This window comes from Falco punctatus (genome assembly GCF_963210335.1).
Source record: "Falco punctatus genome assembly, chromosome: 8".
NCBI classification, from domain to species: Eukaryota; Metazoa; Chordata; class Aves; order Falconiformes; family Falconidae; genus Falco; species Falco punctatus.
Window position 1 is genome coordinate 11,557,338 of NC_137588.1, and position 16,699 is coordinate 11,574,036.

Sequence of the window (16,699 nt, forward strand, 5' to 3'; positions counted from 1 at the left end):
AGGACAGAAATGTGTTTTCTTCCTAGAATGAAAGGCAGAACTGAAATGAGTCCTCCTTCCCTCAAATGAGGAAAACAGTGACATAACCTCACCACTTGCTGCCTCTGATCTTCCAGGCAAGCAGTACATGCACATCCTTGCAGCACACACAAACGACCTAGTAGACTGTAACAAGGCTTTACCGTTGGTCAGCTTCTGCTGTCTGTGCTGTATCTTCTTCCTCCAGAGGCCAGACCACACTGCTCCTCCTCCATCCAACCCCCTCTCCCACCATCCTCAGGGCTATTTAACCACTTTGTGGGAACGAGCTACAGTTGCACATCATCCATGTCAATCAACCCACTGCCTCTGAGGCAAGGCCACAGCTGCACATTATCAATGCTAATCAGCCCACTGCCTTCAGTCCTCTACAGCACATGATGGCCAGCCAGCACCCCAAAAGCAGCTCTAGCTCGATGCCATATCCTGGCCAAGTGACAGCATAAGGCCATAGAGAAATGGGGTTACTCTACTGCAAAGGGAATAGAAAATGTGGTAGGGGAGGAGAGGACACAAAACGTAAACCCATGTGAAAACAACTTTCACCAGGACTACAATGTATTGGCTCCAGTCTTCCATAGAAAACCAGTTTTACGTGGCTTTCATTCTCCCCAGCTAGTAAGTTGAGCCCAATGACCAATGTCAGCCTGCTTTGGTACAGAAGTAGAGATAACTGTCTTCCTGCAAGTCACATGAAAACAGACACACAAGTAGAAAAGACAGACCGTGCAAGTGACCCCCCCTCATGCCTCAACCAAAAGGAAAGCCATAAAATAGGACCCTTATTTGCTGCTGAAAAATTTGCCTAGAAGACAGCCTTTCTAATCCGTAAAACTGCAGGAAAAATTTCACTGAGAATTCTTCAGTGAGCACAAGGCATAAATCAACAGGGAAGTCAGCACCCTTAATGGAGATGCTCAAAAAAATACTTGTTTCATGTAATCATAGGAAAAAACATTAATACTGGTGATCTAACCCTAACCCTAGCAAACAAACTGAGGATACTGAGACCCAGAAGAGTCACAAAGCAAACCTTTTCCTTACCTCCATCACACACGCCAAGAGAGGGCCATCTACAACTGGGGTTAAAAAAGAGATGACTAGCTCAGCTCAGGACAGAGGCAGATGCAGGGGTCCAAGCTTGCTCCTGACACTGCTCCCCACAAGAGAGCCCTGGGGATGAACTGACGCCACACGTTGCTTCTGAATGCCTTTGGCGCATTTGGTCACCATGTCATTTGTTTAAGTGAAGGCAAGTGCCAAACAGCACGTCATTCTGGGTGCATGCCCTAGAGTCCACAGACTGCCATCCAACACACCTCACTGACATGGCACGCTCTGGCTTCTGTTGCCTTTTTGCATCAGCTAAGAAAATGTTTTGCTTTTGATATTCCAAGCCATCTTATGCTACCCCTGTGGCCATAGTATATTTAAGTCTTGTCAATCTAGAATTAACTCTCTTCTTACAGCATAAGTGCCCCTGACCTCTACTTCAAGAAAATTATATTATTTGAAATAATTTCCATTTTTGCCAGCATAACATCTCATTTTCTTCTTGGCCACCAGAAGGAACTATTTGTGATGTGAATCTTAAAAAAACAGATCAAAGGAGGAAGTTAAAATGACAAATAAAACAGAGGTGTAAGAAATGTGCATGTATTGTTTACAGAAAAAAAAAACCAACAACAAAAAACCCCAAACCCCCACAAAAAAAAAAACCCAGAGTCTCCTCACCAACTTTGATTTATTAGCAAACAGCTGACAGCCTTTCTCTGTTTTTAGGAGACCATAAAGGACTGATAAGATGCTGTGCACAGGAGATAAGAGACATTTCCATAGGAGATGAAAACCTTTCATCTGAGGGGATCACACTGTCAACAAATTTGACTCATTGTACACTGATACTGTAAAAACTAGGCATTTCTACTCATCTGCTAACAATGTCATCACTTCTATTTGTGAGAGACCCTTCCTTTCCCCTTCTCCAATGCTGCAGCAGAACCTTGGATTCTGACATCAAGCCCAGCAAGCAGCGTTAGTCCTTGAGACAGTTTGCAAAACATTAATGAAATCAGAATGAGACTGCAGTTCAGCTTGTTGCCCTTGGATAACAGAAGTGAAATTAAAAGTAGAGGGAAGACAAGGGACTTGCTTCGTTGCTAAAAACAGACTGCTGAGTGCATTTTTCAAGAATTAAAATACTTTATACACTATTTACTTCAGGTTTTCTCTTTCAGTAAGTCTAGTGATAATTTAAACCAGAAGGAAATAGTATTAAAAGCAACTAAGAAAGACTAACTAGTACAGCATTCCTTTGAATAATTTTATTTAGCCAGGAAAAACTGTTAGGTAAGATGCCTTCTGCCAAAGACAGAAAATACACAAAGGCCAAGAGAACGGAAAGATGTATAGAAGAGGAAAACGAGCAATAGAACTGTATACGTAAGAAAAACAGGAGAGAGAATATCTTGAAAAATTCACAAATGTTTTCCCCCAGGAAACAGCGTGTATCAATCAGTCCTAGCAATTTACTGCAATGAAACTGATTATTCATCACATTTCAGAGGGATGCATTGCTGCTAGCAATGGCTCACATCTTTGCCAGCGCTGACATTCTGGCTTGGGATTCCTGCCTGTCTGTGGACCTAGCCTGGCCATTTCAGGAGACCAAGCTTTCTCACAGTTACCGCTACTCCTTGTTTACCTAGGCTAGAAGCATAACTGCCTTTCCTGAATAATTTCTCACCTCTTTTATTCTGGTTTTCAAAAGGCACCCTGAAACTTCAGAGTAAAAACATACACAGGTTTTGATTGCTGCCCTACAAACACATATTCCCTCCAGTCTAAATGCAAAGCTAAGTATAATCACCTGGAGGACACCTGGGAAGAGCAACACAGGATATAGTCTGGTTTGGATGGCATTGAGCAAGAACTGGCACCTCAGAACTTAATGCAAGATGGATACACCTTTCCCTCTGTCCATCAAGGTGGAGGGAGCAGACTTTCAATCCTGCTTAGACTTTTTTTATCTACCTCGTTGGTTTTTTTTAAGGGGGCAGTCCCCACTGCAAATCAATGAGATCTGCATTCCTTACCCAACTGACACATCTGAAAGTTTAATATGAAGTTGCTTAACATTTTTTATTCTGCAGGGTTTTATCTCACCGTTTCCTTTACGGCATCAAGGGGTTAAAGCAACCAAAGCCAAGAGGTATTAGGGGGAACAGGATAATAAACTACTTCTCTTGGGAACTAGCAATGACACTGTCAAAAACCCACAGTTTGCTTCATTTTGGTATGCAGAAATTATTTCCGAAGCACCAGCAATATGTCAAAAAGCCATCAGACAGATGCTTATCCAGCACCGCCCCACCCTGCCAGGCTACTGAAACACTGGGCATAAAACCCTTGAGCCGAGAGACATGCAGCTCTCGGCAGCAGCGAACAAGTTAAAAGAAGTTTCCCTCCTCCATGAAAGCAATACAGCATGAAACCACCACTATGCTTTGTGCCCTGATAGACTGTACCTGCTCTGAGCAAGGCAATGAGTTTAACCCTGTTCTTGCTGATGCTAAAATCAATGTTCAGACAACCCCACGTCTGATATGACAGAAGCCAGTTTTGCACCCTTGTTGTACTAACCCAAGACAATAGACAAGCACCCAGGTTTGTCTCTCGCTCTTTAGTAGCTGCAGCTGGAAGGACTAATTAAATAGCTGCAGCATATGCATGCACATCAAAAATTACTTCACAGTACCTGCCAAAACAATTTAAAAATATATGCAAAGCTGCAACACAACAGAGTTTGACAAAATAAAGAATAACTACTATTGTTTAAGTAAAATCAAAAGAAACAAAACCCAAACAACAGTCCACACCCTGTATCACATTCATTCCCACATTCTCAAAATCATGTCCAAATACAGAGGTGTCCTACCTTTTCAATCTGTGAATAAGCAGATTCCAATCAGTGCGTCACGTTCAAGACTATATACCGGAGAATCTGTTAATATAAAACAAAAAAGTGTTGGGGGGTGGGGGAACTGAAAATACTTAATTTTTGCTGAAAAAGAGTTTTCAGCTATGAGAAAAGCAGGGTTTTTTCTATTACACAGAGACATAGATGCATAAACATATCCATACAAGTATGTGTATATGAAGGTGTGAGTGCATATGATATATAATATGTATGCATCAAATATATTTATAAACAAAACCACAGAAGTTTATTACCTATACATTTTAATTCATCCAGTGTGCACCGCTACAGAATTTAATTTACAGCAGACTAAATCCAAACAGCTACAGCATAAAGGTGTAACTCTTTCAAATCCTCAAGAAGCAAAGAAAGCTGACATTTTAAAAAGAAAATTATTACCAGCTCATACGCTGCCATACCACAAAAGCCTATCCTTAAATAACTGCTGCACAATCATTCTCCCGGAGTGTTGTTATCCATCGGCTCGCTGCCTATCTCCAGACAGACGCAGTCTGCAAGCCACCAGCTTGTATCTACCATGTGTAGGTCAGGAAAAGGAAAACTGCAAATTAGAAGAAGTCCCCGCAGTGGTGAAAAGGAAAAGAGGGTGAGTGGGAGAGGAAGAGGGAGTTCACTGGCCACAGAAATTTCGAGAATGATGACAAACCAGCCGGCTCCGCCATCATCCACTTACAATAGGATGCTGCACCTCGCGGCTGCTGAAGCAGTTTGTCAAGGGGTTGCTGGTAACAAATGCCTGACAGGCATTTTAATTGCATCCAACCAAGTGTGTCCCCAGGAATCAGGCCTTTAATCCTATGAATATCATCAACTGGTTTCTTTTGTGCTGCTGCCAAACACACACAGGCACGCACTGCACAGAGACAGCAGCGCACCCGGTTTCCACTGTGATGCCGATCCAAATCCTAAACAGGTTTTACGGACGGTACATGCTGAAAAGGAGGTCTTGAGGGATTTAGCATTTTCTGCATTACGGATTAGCAGGGCGATTCACTCTCCCCCTTTATTTTTTCTATCTAGCACTTCTGTTCACATGTTGGAACCAACTCGTCTATGCTGTCATTTGAGCCTTGCATTTGCTTATTCACACCAACGGAAAATAAAACCATGGAAAATGCAGAAGTGCTGCAGGCCTGTAGGGACAAGCAGGGACCCTTCAGGACTAACACAACAAAGGAACAAGGCTCACTGCACGGTTCAGCTCACAGGCGAGTTGCTGTGAGGAGTCTGGTTTTACTGCCCCCGTGCAGCCAACAAGTCTGCCTTGATCTCGCCTCCCTGTTCCAAGGCTTTCCCCACAACAACGTTAACCTGAGCAGGACCAGGGACCTGCAAATTGGGAAATCACCCAGTGTTTTGGGAGGAGACACAGCACGACTGGGGAGGGGCAGCAGAGAAGGGATAGAGGAACATGAAGTCATTTTTTAAAACGACAGAGTGAGAGAAACAGTTGAAAGATGAACTGGTTTGTATTGAGCTCTGTAAGTCTGTAATGAAACAGCGCAAGCAGCAAAGGAGCAGTCAACAGAAACCAGCGAACCCAACCACACTCTGAAGGACTGAGTCTCCGCAGTCACGACACACAAGCCGAACAGATCCACTTCCCAACAGCAAGCTGGCGTTTCTCAGTCCCTGTGACAGCAGAACCCTTGAGAGGGCAGGATGTCAACAAGAAAAGGACACATCTCCCCAACATGAAGGTTGGGAGAGGCCCAACAAACCCCATCTACCTTTGAGAGGGATAATGAGCTTACGGGAAGGAGTAATAAATCTCCAATGGATTTCCAGAGCTTCTCTACCAAAACTCCGGGGGTAGAGGGCTGCAAAGGGAATCAATTCCTTCCTGCCTTCCTCCACAACTACGACAACATGACTTTTCACACATCCATCAAACTTTGCATCAACCAGAAGTTCCACCCTCGCTGCTATAAACAGATCCTAGTGCCTTAAAAGCATCTGTACTGACCTGCCAGCTTTCCCCTCACTCTCTAAACCACCACAGCAGTGAGGAGGATGAGGAAACCAAGTAATGGAGCCCCCATAGACAGCTGGTATGGGACAAAGATAACGGTGGAAGAGGTGCTGCATGGCAGCAAAAAGGCCTTCAGAAGGAATGGAAAAAACAAGCAAGAGCAGCACTATCACAATTCTTAGACCTTTCCTCTGAGAAAGCCTCCTGTGACTCATCGGAAGGGGTGCCTGCTGCTGCCAAACCTCCCACTGCAGAGCTCATCCTCTGCAGAAACCAAGGAAACTCTAATCCTGCCCTCGTCTTCCTCACCTCCACCATTTAACAGTTGGTGCTTATTCACAGCATTGCTACCATCCCTCCCTCACTTCCCCTCTACAGCTCCCCTCCACCAGCCACTCTTTCCCCAAAGCAACCAGAAGCTCTGGGAGGTCCCAGAAACACCACCATGGGGTTGGGATGGTAGAGGGGGCAAGAAGTCCTGAAAACTGTCCTGCAGTTGCTCTCAGATGTTCCTGACAGACCTTATGTGGTTCACAAGGGATTGATCATATTGCCAGGCTGTCCCCTATGTGCTAGAGCCCATAGCTGAATCTCAAACCAGCCACCCAAATCACCCTCACCCTACCAATACAAGCATTTACGGGGACCCAATCTGCCAGAACAGCCCATGGCAAATGGTTTCATCACCAGATACTGCAAATAAGACATAATCTTAGTAATCAAGTTTGTTCTGGGTGCCGTGCAATATGTCTTTTCATATTCCGATAAAAGCATTTCTGACAAGACAAAAAGGGAGGAGACAGGGATGAAGAGCGTAATTCAGGTAGATGCTGGAACACAGAGAACACTCAGCACCGCCTGAGACTTAATGTCAGGTTTTCCTGGCTCAGCCAGGAAAGCGGGATCAGTCACAAAGCAAACTCATCACATAAAATTAATGCGCCCCAAGACAGTGAAACAAGAACACTTGTGAGCAAAAAGAAATACACAAACATTTGTAAGTTGACAAGTCAAGGTCCTGGAAACATTTTAAGTTGTGAACTCATGCTACATAGCATGCATTTTCAGCACCGCACCTCGCAAAAAGGAATAAAGACATTTACAGTCTCAGTAAAGGAGGTGGTGAGACTGTGACTGAAGCCTGGTCTAAACTCCAAAAGATCTTGCATGTTCAGGTGAGTTTTTCTCTTAAATTCTGACAGATGGAAGATAGTCCACTCTGTTTCTGCACTGTAGGAGAGCTTAGAAAATCCAGCTGCATACTGGATCCCTCTTTGCAAGGTGCTGGGCAAAACAGGAGACTGCTTCTGTTAGAACAGAATACTTAGAAGAGTCAAAATACAAAAGGGAATACCGGTAGCATTCTACTAATTTTCAGGATAATATAAAAAAAGAACGATTAAGGGGCTTGGGCTTGCTCAAGGTCACACACAACCTCTGTTATCAAGCCGAGCTGGAAGACCCTCCAAGAACCTCCGTCTAAGATCTTTCCACTCAAATCACTGTTGAAATCTTACATCCCTTTAACAAAGGACTTGGGGGTTGCCTGCTTCTTTTTTAGCAAAGACTGGGTGAACATTTTATGCAATGCCTAAAATAGCATCCAACATCATCAGTGATTTAGATTAAGAAGAGTAAGTCTACTGAACAGAAACTGCACCACTCTGGTAAAAACAGCCCTGGAACAAGAGATTTTAATTTTATTCACTACTGTCTTACCAGTTATAACTGTGCTGGGGACGTTTGTCTGCTGGAGAGGTTGAGAAGAGATGGATCCTTCACTTGACTTTGTAAATATTGCCTGTTGTTCTGCAGTAGTAATAAACATCAGACTATCCTATTTTACCAGCCATTTGAGGGACAGCCTTGATTTTTTTTTTTTTTTCCTTCCTTGTAGGGGGAGCACACATGACAACAGAAGAGCATTAATTAATTCTGAAAAAACACATGCAATATAGCATACTAGCTTTTTCACTAGAGCTACACGGTGAGGAAGGCTGAGGCTGGAGTCACCATCTGTATCTCTATGGTTACTGATAATTGAGAGGTTGAAGGATGGGGAGGAGTTAGGAAAAGCTGCAGGCTGAGTTAGCAGCTTCTGTGGGTAACAAGGGGCAAAGGATTTCAAGGCAGGTTAGAAAGATGTGGGATGCAGAGGGGGCCTGGTTTTGTTTGTAGTCTCCCCCCCCCCCCGCCCGAAGACAAGCATACAAGAGCTGATGTACCTCCCTCATGCAGCCAGCCCCTCCAAAGCCTTTTCAGCTGCACTTTTTGCTTTACAACAGCAGTGCCCCTGCTTTGTATCCACAGCAGATTTCAACATCTTTACAGGACTTACCTGTCCTTTCTCCCAGGCTACAAATAAAATAGGCCCATACAGGTGACATTGCCCTTTCCCAGCATCCATGCGAAGGCATCCCTTCACACCGAGTACCACAGCCAGCCCTCATGCACCCACTAACCCAGCAATTAACACCACATGGGCTTCTGTGCAGCATGGTTATATAAACAAGCCTTCAAAATCCAGGGAAATTACATCCTCTCTTTCCCCTACCTCAGCTTATTAGTTTTAAACCTGTCAGACACATATTTTCAGGCATGATCTCTCTTTTGTGAATTCCAAGCTGACTCTCTTCAACTAAATAATAGATATGAGCAATACCTAGAAAGGGATCTCCTATTTCCATTTCACTCTGTGCCAGCATGTCACGGAAATCAAGCTGGAAGATGTAGATAATTGAAATCCTCGCAGGCTTGCTTTTCAAAACAACTAATTCTGCACAGAACACTTTGAAGCTACTAGACAAATGTGTTCTTGGGCTTTCTTAGGAGATCCTTGGTTTCTGGTTTACAGGCCAGTGAGAACAAAAGACTATGGAAGAAAAATTCAAAAAAGGTGTTTGTTAGCCCCAAACCTTGTACATTGATGTGGTATAGTTACTAGTAACAGCTCCAATGCAAACTTTTGTATAACCCCATAATAAACCACCACCTCTGCCCTGGCTACTGCACACAGAAGGGAATAGTCCTGTCTCACCACTCGTTCAGCCTGTTGCTTCTGGAGTGCCAGTGTCTGACAGTACCGAGCCACTGGTGTGTCTACAATAGATTTGTTACTGTTTAAAACATGTAGGTGAAGAGGTGGGTTTATTCTCCATTTCCGTTTTAATTTCGTCTTTCATTCCACTTCCTGCAGGAAGCTAAACTGCAGTTTTGCGTTACCACATAAAGTAGTACCCGTAGCGTTATAGCCACAACGAGCTAAGGTTGTAACAGAAGGCAAGTTTTCAGGGAATAGTATCTGCTCTTATCAGAGCAGTGCTGGTGCACACACCAGTCAAAACACAAATTATAATTAACCCTATGGTCTACCTGTTTTTCCTACAAACCCTCCCTCACGTGCCAACAAGAGATGGAGGCAGCTCCTGCTGTGGCCACCACAAGCAATGAGTCTTGTAAGCCTGCAAGAGACTCAGGATTCATGGCCATCCCCAAGTTAAATGCAAAGATGAGGTTTTGTCACACTCAGAAGCTGAATGAAAATTAAGAGTTAAGGGTGTCAGAAAAAGGCAAAGATAGATTGATATAGGTAAAAACAGTGCTTGTGGTGTTGCCTTGACTGTTACAAGGTAACCAACCACTTTTTGTAATTCCAGTTCTCAAAATCCCCCTTGCCACTGCTTGGCTCTTTGCCCCAAAAGCCTCTTCCCAGCTCTCGATAACAAGGTTTCATTCTGGCTCCTCCCGTTACACTGTCTCCACCCTTCCCCTTTTGCTTCCATCACTGCCCTCTCTTTTTCATGCATCCTTCCTTTACCTCCCTCTTTCTGATACTTCCTCCTCACAAGCCTTGCTTCCCCTAACAGATAAAGGACACAGAGAAGTCAAAAGCGTGAACAGCATGGACTGCATGACGTCTGTTGAGCATCCTGTTACTTATTCCGCTTGCCTGTGTTAGTCCTTCCCCCACAGCTTCATCCTGTCCTTAAAGGCAATTCTGCCCTTCGTGCTCTGCTTGCAGACAAAAGGAAAGCAATTGCCCAACATAAATTCCTGCTTCTGAGAGATGCTTAAACCAGGCTCCTAAAGCTGCAGGATCCAAACCCAACAGTTAATGCTGAAAACCACGGTCAACTTTCCCATGACACCTCTGGCTAGACTGAGACACTCCTGAGAGCACGTAACAGTTGATACCATCCAGCTCAACCCCAGCCTTAACCTCAACCTAGCCACAGGTGTTCTTGGTAGCCCTTGAGTACACACAGCCCTTGGCCTGGCGGGGGTCCACACAACAGTCTGTCATACCATGTGCATCTTAGAGACACACTGAGTGTTTCTCCATCCTATCACATCGCTTATGACTAAAAAAATACTGCACATACAAACCCTACCACTTCTCATCTTTTCGCTCTCCTGGCCTACCAGTGGGGTGATGAATCAAGACAAAAACTTGCTTACAATAAAATATCACAGCTACAGAGACAGAATTTATTCAAATGCCAGTTTGTACTTCACTTAACTATGTAACCTAATGTTTTTCAATCAACTGTCATGTCATACCTCATAACAGAACCTTTAGTTATTAATCTATATTAAATTTATAAATAAAAGACTTTAAATTCATGAATCATTTGTTGAATCAAATTTTGCATGACATACAATTGAAAAATAAACTCTGAGCTGGCACAGCCTTAAACATATATGAAGCAATAACTGCAATATAAAATACAGAAGCTTATCCATTTTGTCTAATCATAGGTTTGGGGCAGTATCTCCATTTCAATCCCGTTTGTATTTAGGATAATGTGTAAGCAAATGGTGAAGTTCTGTTTCAGTCCATGGGACACTAGCACCTACTGAAATGTAGTATTGAAAATACAGGTTTCCTGAAGTGGGTCCCCCTCCACCTGTGACTCCTTTCAGAGGAAGGGTATTTGCTCCTTCATTTTCATAAGTCAATTTAAAGATCAAACTTCTTTTTTCCCCAGAGATATCTTCCCTAGCAGCTAAGTACTGTCTTCCTAAAAGCTGCCAGATAGTTATTTTCTCCCATGTCTGCACTTTCCTTCAAGAATTTTTTTTAAAATGTTGGTTAGCCCTAATAACTCACTGCTTTTCCTTGACAGCAAAACCAACCAGACAGGCAATGGAAATTGCAGTAACGTGTAGTAACATGTAGCAGAATCGGTTTGAACAGCTTCTCACTTAGCAGCGCTTTATGTAACAAAGGCAGTCAGGCAGAAACCCATGGAAAAGCAACCAGCTGCCGAGCGGGGCAGGAGGAAAGCAGCTCTGTCCTCGCTATGGAGGGACCATGAAAGCCGCCTAATGAGAATGCCGCCGACCAGTCAGCCTGACCCACATGGCTGCAGATGTGACGCTGTGCCAGCATGATGCAACAGCTTATTCCCTCTTCGCACGGGCATCCAGGCCCTTTGCATGGAGCTGAGCATGTCCAATAGCTGTCCCTCCCAGACTGCAGATTGCCAGTAAAGCCAACCTTAATTAACAGCCACTTTGACCTCTAAGACAAAGCCCAGCTACAAACGCCAGAAGCCCTTCCTTGACTTTGGTGCACTGGGATCAGAAGTTGTATTTCACACACACTCTTGAAGCACTTCAGATAAAGGCAAAGAGGGCTGGCAGCATGTGCGCTGCATGTTACAGATACCCTCTTTGCAGAGGACCCTGCTGCAAAGGGCTTCTTAATGGACTTGGACTGTTGCATTTACTGTGAAATGCACATAGCAGATACTGCAGGCTACTTCATTAGCTCCTTGTGATTGATTCTTGTTTTCATCACCATAAAAGCAGATTTCCTGTGGTTAACAATGATCCTAATTCCCTCTTTGCTTACACACATTTAAGTCAGTCACAGCTCCACCAAGCCCACAGCAGTTGCTATGTCAAGACTAAAATGGGTTTAATGACCGGGCACTTGGATTGGGTAACTTAAACATAGGTTTCATTCACCCTGGTGTCACAGTACTGTCCAGAAATATTTTAAAGCTCTTTGTACATGAGAATTACTTCCCTCATCTCTACCAGATAGTTCCCTCAAGGGTGAAAAGCAGCAGCTGTTCAACAGCACTTGGTCACACTGCCCATGAGCTCAGGGTATGAAGCAAAGAGTGCCACATCCAATCGCCATCACCAGGGAGACTTTGGGGAGGTGTAACGTGATTATAGTCACATCTGGTTTATCAGAATGGGGTGGAAAACAAGAAAGTCATTAGGCAAAATGGAATTCCAGATAAATGAAGGACCTTGGAACTTATCTGATATACCTCAAGGGACATGACCTTCTTTTAGATAAAGTAGTACTTTGATCAATGGCATTTTAGACAACAGGCCCAAATGGCAGCACTGCCAGTAACTCAGGGAACTTGCCCTGCTGTTTTGACAAGTGCCACAGGAATTCTTGCTACTTCAAACCATCCAGACACTGGTTTATACTGTATTCAAAGGATGGTACCGTTCAGCAGAGGAGTGATCCCACAGCAATGCTGCAGCACTGATGAAAATATGATTTGGAGCTAAAAGGAGGGAAGGCAGAGAGAGAAATTGCCACTCTCGGCTCTTTTACCATCCCATCTTGGTTTTTTGGAAGATTTCCATTCAGACTGGAGGGTAACAGAAGAAAGCATGGACAGCTCAAAAGATAAGGGTTTATGTTCTGTGTAAGGCTCCCAAGGTACACAGAACCAGGAAGGAAAGACAGAAATAAGAGAGTTTAGCAGCTTTAACAACGCTTACCAGTACAGAGGAAGAATATGCTGCGCTTTTTAAGAGCCTGAATGCTCAAATAAAAATCTTACCAAAAACAAAGACAAACATTGTGTAACTAAGGGACAGCAAAAGCACAGGAATATAATCCGAAAAGCGAAAGAATAAAATGAATTACAATTAGAAAGGCATAAAAGGCAACTAGAAAAATTCAATACGATCTGAAAAGCAGACAGGGCAAGTCACGGTTCAGCAGAGAGGCACAGCAAAAATGATGCACAGAAGGGTATGATTCAACATATTCAGCATTCGCCTCAATTTTCACAAGTAAGATCAACAGTGAGCAAATACTGCATACAATTAATTTTAAAAAGAAGCAGAACCTCAGGTCAGAATAGGAAAAAGCAGCTTCAGAAACACTCAAAACAAGATAGATACATCAGAAAATTTTGTGAATCCTCCCTGACTCAAGACGAGTACTTAAGGTTTCACAACAGATCCCAGAGAAGATAAAATGTCACACTCCCTCTTGAAAGGAAGCTGTGGGAAACTACAAACCAGTCAGTTAAGCCTCATCCTTGCAAAGATTTTGGAAAAACTAAACAAAAAAGTAGTTTACAAGCACCTACAGGACAAGACCGTGGCTAAAAAATACTACTGACAGTATGAGTTTGTCAGTAACAAATCCCAACAAATTAACCTCATTGCCTCCCGATTCTGCATTTATAGAATTTGGGTTTGACCCCAAGATGAGATGAGCCTGTCACGCTTCGGAAAGAATCTTTGAAAATGAAGATCATTGCAGCATACTGCAGAGCATCTCCCAAATCTAAAAGAAACGGACTGAACAGCATATTGAGAGACGAGGCCTCAAACACGTAACTAGACAAATCAGAAGTAGCTAGGCAGTAGCTTGGCAGGAAAAGGCTTACTGTGGGGAAAAAAAAAAAAAAAGAAATCAGTTTTATTTATCCTAATGGGGATGCTGTCCCTAAAACACTGGGATAATTATTCCTTTTTCTTTGTTGGTGGTGATGTCTCAGCTGGCGAAGTGCCAAAATTTGGGGTTTGCACAGTAAGAAAGATATTGGCAAACTGGGGAGAGTCCAGACACAAGCAAAAGGGAGTTTGGGAAAACATTCTTCTAATCTTTCCTTGTAAAGCACATGTTTTCAGATAGGTTTCTCTGAAGTACAGAATACCAAACAGTAACAAAAATCTTCCAGGGTATCTAATTTGTGAAGATAACGCAAGCAAGCAATTACATTCTAAAACAACGGGGGAGAGGGGGGTGCGTGTGGGGTGTGGGAGTGTGTGGATAAAGGAATTCACTGAGCTAATTAAAAGCAAAGATGATTTTTTGATGTGGTATTTAAAAAAAAAAAAAAAAACAGCTACTGAGGAAGTTCAAAATGTATTTATTTATTATTTTTATAAAAAAAGCATCAAGGACAGTGCCTAGACATGCTGGCATCCTCCTCGGAGTGAATAAGGATCCTGTTGTCCTGTTCTACAGGCACATGGTTTCTACAACCATGCAACTGTGCACAGACTGGGCAACTGGTACAGCCCCCCGCAAAATTCACCTGGGACACAGGACTGACTCATATTGCCTTTTGGCCATACTTCAACAGGCTTCCCGAGAAGCCAGATCAGGATCCCCAGTGCAGAGCACGGCACTGCACCAACACTGCTCCCTCCACACCTTTCTAATCTGCACCAGCCATGGTGCGGGGGATTTCAGCCACAGACCCAACCTGCCATTAGCATTCGGAGAGCCACAAAGCCTACAGCTCCAAGGACACCGGGGCTGGAAAAGGCATGCCAAGGGGAGCACGGCACTGCACCAACATTGCTCCCGCTACGTTAAATTGGTCTCTCAGAGGACAAGGCAAGTGTGACAAGGCCTAAGCTCTTCCACGTGAATCCCATCTCCTGCTACCCTCTGCTGCTGGAGCACCTCAATGGATTGGGGAGGGCACCAAGGCTGGCCCTTGTCTATCCACAGTGCCATTGAGATCATACATTAGGGTCTGGGAGCAACATTTTGCTAGGTCTGCGACCTGCCATCTCCCAGACTTCCAGCTGGTCCACAGAGTGGGATTGGTTCAGATGAAGGTGTCTATCCACTTACAAATGTCAAAGTAGAGACTGAAAAACACAGATGCTCCTAGCATTTGCAAGAAGGCTCCTTACCTCTTTTTAAAAGGTTTCAGAATCAAAGCCAGTCTTTGGGACACAACAGCTCTTATATTTGAGCAAAAAACCCAAGCAATGATGCGGAACCTGCGAGTGAAAAACCAGGAGAGCAACACTATTAAGAAAGACCGCAGAAGGAATGAAGAGGAGAGAATAAATGGAATAACTAATACACATTTGCTCCAAGGTTCTCTCTGCACCAATTGGCAAAAAGAATACAACGGAATCATTAATAATTGAAGGAACTTGAAGACAAAGGCATTTTCAGCCAACATTAAATAAAGGGATGAAAGAGGGCTGTAATGAGAACTCTGATGATGGTATCTTGGCGGGGGTGGGGCTGGGAAGGAGGGGGTTATATTTAAAAGAAATAGTTCCTTTGTAAAATGAGAGCAAGCATTCTCATTACTAATGCAGACAGACCCATCTAAAAGACCTTATTCAACTGATGGTGTCACTGAACACCCTTTCGGACACAAGCTCTCCACTAACAATATTAAACAAGGATAGGAGACTGCTGTAGCAAAATATAAAGTGTCACTTGTTTACATTTTTTAGCCTCATAATTTATTTAAGGATGAATATTAACAAGCATCCAGCTTTCTAAACTTTTCTTAACTCTGATGATTCTCTGTACATAGTTGATGGGAGCTTGGGCTTTCATTGCTTTTGGAAGTTGGCCCTACAGACCAAGTCAGGACCAACATTACTAGCAAAAAAATCAACCAAAAAAAGAAAGGAGGGTATCACTTCTTAGGAGCTGAATCTTGCACTGAGGAATTTCCACTGATACCTTTTGAAGGCCACCAGCAGTGGAGTCACACACACTCAATGCCTGCCTCTGGTTCAAAGCCTTGAGTTTTGCACAAGACAGTTTCTGAGCAACCAAACTGTGCACAGAGACGAACAAAGGACACGTTAATTTTACTGGCTCACTGCCATATTTTGGGAGAAAAGTATTCAGTAAGACTGAAATGCATTGTTTTCATCATAAAGAATAAAAAGCTACATCTTCAAAAACAGTACAGAAAAGATGAGATTAAATAAATTTCCTAGGAGGAGGGAATGGGGGGCAAAAAAACCCCACAGCAAACAAAGAAACTAACCCACAACTCCACAGCATGCACAGAGAGGACTACTAGCAACCCGTCATGAACCTAAAGCTCTGACTGTCAAGGGTAACCAAGTCCAAATTAACTATTGATATATTCACTCAAAAAGCTACTCTTGCAAACCTTTCCAAGCCCCGTGAACATGGTCATGCAAACCACAAAGGCATTTTCAGATTTACACTCTAGCTTCATTGCTCACCACAGCTAAGTCGATGGGAAACAACTCCACTCCGCAAGAAGTTAAGATAGAAAATGCAACAGGGCAACACAACACAGCACAACCTGTCTGCAGCCCCACCTGAAAAAAGCCCTGAAAAAAGGAGTAGGGTGGCCCTCCTGCAACCCTTCACAACCAGAGGACTTCTTCCCAACTCCACACAACGATTGCATTTTCTGGTCTGCTAGCTTTGCTCAAGTCACCTTCTGCTGTCCTCTGAATATCCCCGCTGCAATCAGCAGGGTGACGAGCTGTAACAGCTACTCAACCCAGGTAAGTGTGGCAGGACAGACCCTGCAGTGCCTGTTCTTGGCTGTACGCTGCAGGTACACACATGGAGACACAGAAGCAGAATGGACAGAACCCAGTTTTATGGGGACAGGGGCAGGGGGTTGCATTATCTTATTTAGCTGTTGGGGATCTCTAACATGTAG

General features: G+C 43.6%; 1 protein-coding gene across 37 annotated transcripts in view; it reads right to left on the reverse strand.

The window, feature by feature from the left end:
• Nucleotides 1-16,699, reverse strand: part of MAP2 (microtubule associated protein 2) — a 242,159-nt gene that overhangs the window by 134,142 nt on the left and 91,318 nt on the right. For 27 of the 37 annotated variants that reach the window (XM_080398375.1, XM_080398365.1, XM_080398364.1 and 24 more), the window contains one exon: nucleotides 3,977-4,042. The exons of 5 other annotated variants lie outside the window; for them this stretch is intronic. The gene's annotated coding sequence lies outside the window, so the exon portion shown is untranslated. 5 more of the 37 variants (XM_080398347.1, XM_080398377.1, XM_080398346.1 and 2 more) reach the window with 3 other exon arrangements.